This window comes from Cibotium barometz, chromosome 38 (genome assembly GCF_041138505.1).
Source record: "Cibotium barometz isolate CiBa-2024 chromosome 38, ASM4113850v1, whole genome shotgun sequence".
Taxonomy (NCBI): Eukaryota; Viridiplantae; Streptophyta; class Polypodiopsida; order Cyatheales; family Cibotiaceae; genus Cibotium; species Cibotium barometz.
In genome coordinates this window covers 5,758,471-5,764,572 of record NC_141083.1, presented here as the reverse complement: position 1 = coordinate 5,764,572, position 6,102 = coordinate 5,758,471, and the positions used below count along the sequence as shown (strand labels likewise).

At 39.5% G+C, this 6,102-nt stretch overlaps 1 pseudogene across 1 annotated transcript; it reads right to left on the bottom strand.

Annotated features, from left to right (window-relative positions):
- Nucleotides 1-522: 522 nt before the first annotated feature.
- On the bottom strand, nt 523-3,985 carry LOC147616279 (pentatricopeptide repeat-containing protein At2g03880, mitochondrial pseudogene; annotated as a pseudogene). The gene has a single exon (XR_015262469.1). The product of XR_015262469.1 is annotated as a pentatricopeptide repeat-containing protein At2g03880, mitochondrial pseudogene (transcript).
- Nucleotides 3,986-6,102: the final 2,117 nt, after the last annotated feature.

Here is a 6,102-nt window from a genome sequence, read left to right as displayed (position 1 = left end):
TCTACCAACATCAACACTCTCTACTAGAACTGGGTCGAACTAGTATAAACCCACCAATCAATACCTTGCTACACAATCCTAAATAACAACCATAGTTAAGATGATAACCTAGATATCTGCCACATCAAAAAACATAACCAATAAACTGTACATCTACCACATCAAAGGTGTGGCCAACAAAACTGGATAAACATTTACTACATCAGAGGCTAGTACACCTCCCCATAACTAGCCTTTATTAATCTGAGTGTACTACCCTCTGATGTCATTCTCTTGCTGGCAACTCTCACCATCAATTAGCCCCTAGTTTTTTCCTTCAAGGCCTAGCCTACCACTCAGAATGTTTTGTGATTCAGCTGTGACTTCATGTCTTGCAGAAAAAAACTAGTTTGTATGTGTGAGAAGTGAGAGCTAAAAGAGGGCCCAGATTGGGCTGAAGTAGGTGACCTACAGTTCAGCTACAGCTATCTTCCTTATAATTGGAGTCTAAACCATTTGGGGCCATAGTCACAAGAAATGTTTCGAGATTTTTAGACTTTTGTTTCCAAAGGTTTAATTCATGCTAAAATCATATACATGTGTGTGTGTGTGAAAATAGATACATGCATACATACAAGCAAAAATGTTTGGCTGCTCATACATAAAGATGAGCAAACCTTCTCCCTTGTATGTCTCATGGTGCTGCTCATGATTGGTTACCAATAATCCCCACATGAACAAACACCCTCATGGAAGTGATGAAAACGATTTGCATCTCTTTGAGATATCTGTCTGCCAGTAATTTTTGATAAGATCTTGGTTGCGTTGTGGCAATCCACACAAACTCTCAAATTTTTGAATATTCGAAGGGGAGATCCAGGGGGTGTATTGATCAGACCAAAAGCTAATGCCAGCTTCTCACTGTGTCCACAAAGTGCCTCTTCTTTGTCTGAGTCTGCCATTGGATAGAGCACAGAATCCAAATGGGGCAAGTATCCAGCTTCTCTCAATGGACCCTTCAATCTCTCCAATTCCAAGTATATACAATCACCTTTAGGGTGGCTTTTATCATTAACCATGAAAACATGCATCTTCTTGTTTATTTCTATCCAGCTTTGCGCTGGTGTCTTCGACACTCTCTGTCGCAATTTCCTCTCTTGTATTCTTTGTACATCATCCCACATATGATTAGCTGCATACAAATTTGATATCAGAGTATAAGCAGCAGCATTTCGGCAGCCTTTTTTCACTAGACACTCAAATGCATGTGTTCCAAACCCAACATTGTTAAACTTCACACAGGAAGCAAGTAGAGCCATCCACACAACAGAATCTGGTTGCAGTGGCATTCCAAAGATCAGGTCCTGTGCCTCTCTCAGATATCCTGCACGGCCGAGAAGATCGACCATGCACACAAAATGCTGTATCGTTGGCTGAATACAGTACTCTTTATTCATCTGCTTAAAATACCCATGCCCTTCTCTAACTAAACCAGCCTGACTGCAGGCAGACAGAACAATTATAAACGTTATGTTGTCTGGCCTGATTCCTTGTGATTGCATGCTCTCAAAGAGCTGCAAGGCCACTCTGAAGTCTCCATGCCAGGCAAATCCTTCAATCATGGCATTCCATGACACCACATCTCGCCCTGTATGCCTTTTGAATACATACCATGCATCTGCTAAGCTCCCACACTTTGCATACACATCAATAATGCTGTTGCCCATGATAAGATCCGACTCCAATCCACAACTCACAATACAGGCATGGATTAACCTGCCCTGATCCAGGGCAGCTATACTGGCACATGCTCTGAGGATGCACATGAAGGTTACAATGTCAGGTTCTGTACCCTTCTGCTGCATTTTCTCGTAAAGTAGAAGGGCCTTTTGACCATGTCCATTGTTGGTGTATCCTGCAATTAGTGCAGACCATGACACTACATTCTTTTCTGATAACCTGTCAAATGCATTGTGTGCATCCTCGAGGCTGCCACATTTAGCATACATGTCAACCAAAGCGCTTCCAACCAACAAATCAGATTCCAAGCCACGCTTTGATATGTTTGCATGAATCAGTTTTCCGTAGTTGAGAGCTTCTATCATTGCACAAGTTTTGAGAATGCAGGCAAATGTAATCTTGTCTGGGTCAAACCCTTCCTGATGCATTTTCTTAAAAAGCTCAAAGGCTTGCTCACCATGACCTTGCTCCGCATATCCTTCAATCATAGTGGACCATGATACCACATCCCGCTCTTGCATCTTGTCGAATACGCAATGTGATTCCTTCAGGTGGCCACATTTGGCATACATATTAATCAGTGCATTTCCTATCATCAAATTTGAGCCAATCCCACGATACGTGATGGCTGTATGTACATATCTGCCCTGGTCCACTGCTCCTGTGCCAGTGCAAGCCCTTAGAACGAAGAGGCAAGTGACCTTATCTGGTAATACATGCTCTTGCTGCATTTTCTCAAAGAGTGCGACAGCCCCCTTGTAATGTCCACTCTCTGTGTATCCTGATAGCATCACATTCCATGACACTACATCTTGTTTTGACAGCTTCTCAAACACTAGATATGCATCCTTTAAACTTCCACACTTGCAATACATGTCCATTAGGGTGTTTGCAACTGCTATATCTAGCTCAAGGCCACATTCCTTTATATCAGCATGGATCACTTTACCCTGAGCTAGAGCTTCTATGCTGGCACATGCTTTCAAAGTGCATAAATAAGTGATTTTATCTGGATGCACACCGTCCTGCCTCATTCTTTTATAGAATTGAAGGGCCTCTTCACCACGTTCATTTTGAACAAGACCTGCTATTACTGTATTCCATGACACCACATCTCGGAGTTGCATGCCCTCGAAAACCTTCCGTGCATCTGGTAGGCTCGCGCACTTGGCATACATGTCCATGAGAGAATTGCCGATAAATAAATGAGACTCTAGTTTATGTCTGGTGATATCAGAATGGATTTCCTTGCCTTGATCCAAGTCTAACATGCTGGTGCATGCTTTAACAAGTACCACGAACGTATGCAAGCTCGGTTTCATGCCTGACAATAACATTCGGTGATAGAGGCACATGGCCTGGCTACCCTCTTTATGTTGCACATGTGCTGAGATGATTGCAGTCCAGGTAAACACATCTTGTTCATGTAGGCAATTGAAAACCTCCTGTGCTTGTGGCAGGCATCCAGACGAGGCAAGCAAGTGGATGGTCTGGCAGGCCATCTTATTATCCAGTTGGAGCCCATTCTGGACAACCATGGAATGTACGAGCCTACCGGCTGCCAGGTCCTTCCTTCTCAGACATTGTCTTATGTGGGATAACGATGGTGCAGGAAGAGGGGTTTCCTGTTTACCCCAAGGTTCAATAACCTTCACACCTTCAAACATCAAATCCATTTCTTTGCCCAATTGTTGAGCTTGTACAAAAGAGAGGTCATTCATGACTTGTACACAAGGACAACAAAAGGGAGTAGACCCTCAAAAGTGGGCACTCTTTTGATATTTGAAAATTTGGCTCTACTTGACGCTTTAGAATCATAGATGCAAGAGCTAAACCTGCTTCTCTACAGGTGCTGGGGAAAGTTGTATAAGAAAAATTGCAGGCTTCAGAAAACTCCCGACCTTTTTTGGGCTTCCTACACAATGTACGTATGTCCTGATAGTAGTTGGTAATACGCACTGAATTTTCCAATAATAATAGTTGCGTGGCCCATTCTAGAATTTGCTCCGCCCCGAACAATGGGCCACAACCCCTCTCCAACCCTTCCCTGCGTGTACTTCAAAGCTATGGTCGACTTAAGGCCCAAGCCCCCGCCGCCGCCCGCCCCCCCCCCCACACACACACACTCTCTCTGCTGTCGCGCCGCTGCTGCTGCGGCAGTGGTGCATGTTAAGACTTTGAAATAGTAGCGTGATAGCGCTACACCATCTTTGCCCAAACTTCCAAGTGTCATAATTTGAACCATAGATAAATATCAACCCTACTGGATAATGAGCGTGCTTTTTCCTTGAATGAAAATCTGATCAGGACAAAGCTCTCCTCATGTTTTTGTTCCATTTCTGGCACAAGCACAATAATAATAAACTAGCTAACAGTGTCCAGTGAAATATACATATCAAATAATTTGTCTGATATGCATATGACAAATTATTTGATATATATTATTTAAATGCCATTAAGTGATATTTAATTAATACAACTTTAGAACATGGTTTTTTCTCATCCTTTCTTTTCTTTCTTCTCTCTTTTCTTTCTACTAGGCTTTTGAGACTTTTTATAGAGAATTGTGGACTCTTAAATAGAAAATGAGTGAATGCATAAAAATAGAAACTATATAGAAGGTCATTATTTTATTGCCTTAAAATAAACAAACTATATGGAGATCATCATTTTATTGTCTTAAATAGAGAAGATATAAGGTCATCATTTCATTCACTTTTTCAAACATTAATTATTACATACTAAAATGAAACCTTTAAAAAACACTTTTTTTTCTTAAAAATCTTACATAATATATTTAATAAAAATAAAAAAAATATTTTGGTACCATATTAATAATAATATTTGCACTATCGGTTTTATTCAAAGCTCAGCGACCATGGCTACACTCCAAAACCTCTTGCCATCCCGCTCCTCCACGGAGACTCGAGAGAGACAAAAATGCACATCCACAACTTGATGAAGTTGATCTCGATGGGTTTTCCAACGCTGCTAACCACCACAAAATATTTGTGCATGACTATATGACTTGTATTACATGATGGGATGATGACCTTTGGGAATCCTATACGTAATACATATTCGATTTTGGATAATTTACATGCTAGTTTTTTAGAGATGTTTCTTGATTTTTATACCACAATCAGTTCTGAAATGTTTTTCAGAAAAGATTCTTAGTTTTGGATTTTATTGATAACGCTAGCATGTGCATATCATATGAATAAGCTACACTGGTATATGAGTCTTGTCTCTTTTTTTCAGAAATTTTAAAATAAATTTGAGCACGGCTTATAACCTTGGTTTTCTGTGCGTGTTGATCATGTATCACTGATTGATAAGCAGGGCTAATAATGTGGATTCACTATCATATTTTCTGGTTTTTTTTGGGTTATATTAACTAGGGAGTTAATACCATGTATGATATTTTTAGGTTTTTTAAAATCAATACAAACTGATTTTTGAAGTCAATAAGGATTTATACTGGCACATTGAGGTTTATCCTCAAACGCTAATTGACGGTACACCGCATATGGATGTGTATTAATGTGATAATCGGCTGATGGCCTGTAATTGGGCATGCATGGTGTGGTTGAAACACTCGATGGATTCTGGAAATTTAATCAGACCTCAATACAGGCTAAAGAATTGGTTACAATAACGTATAATCTGAGAATTTAACCCTCCGGGTTGTTAGATAAAGAATGGTTATATAAGGATGTAAATAGCTTCAAGAATTGCATGGAGGCTGCCACTAGAAAGTACTTCATAATACTACTGCTAAGAAGTGATTATGTGTTCTTATACATATGTAGTTTTCTAAATTCTCCTAAGACTTGCTTAACTGGATGAAAAATACTTGGATTGTTGTGATATTTTCTAGGGACCATCCTCTGAGATACTCGAGTACTTACATCTTAATAGGATGTTCTACTGACTTTATTAGTGGTATCTATTGATTCTTTTTAGGAATACTAAGATGTTAATCATCTTTCATAAGAAACAATATTGGATCTCTCTAACTGAGATCACTTTGCAGCCAATTATCTTCCACTTGATAGATTACCCCTTTACTTTAAGATAATACTATATTCTAGATATATCAGGAGGATTGATCCCATCACTGCATAAACCATAAGCTATTTTGGCTGACATCTATAACACATGATAGGTCCTTTGACACCTACAAGACACACATGGGCTAACTCTTTGTTTGTCTATTTGAATGAATGCAAGTAAAAGAATCTATTCTCTCAAAATATTTTTGTGGTTTATGCTCTACAACAACAAGTTCTTTTTTCACTTAATGGAGTCACTTTCTCCTTGTACTTGTAACATGATTATTATACACAAATCTATTATTATATAATCGCGTTTAATGTTTTT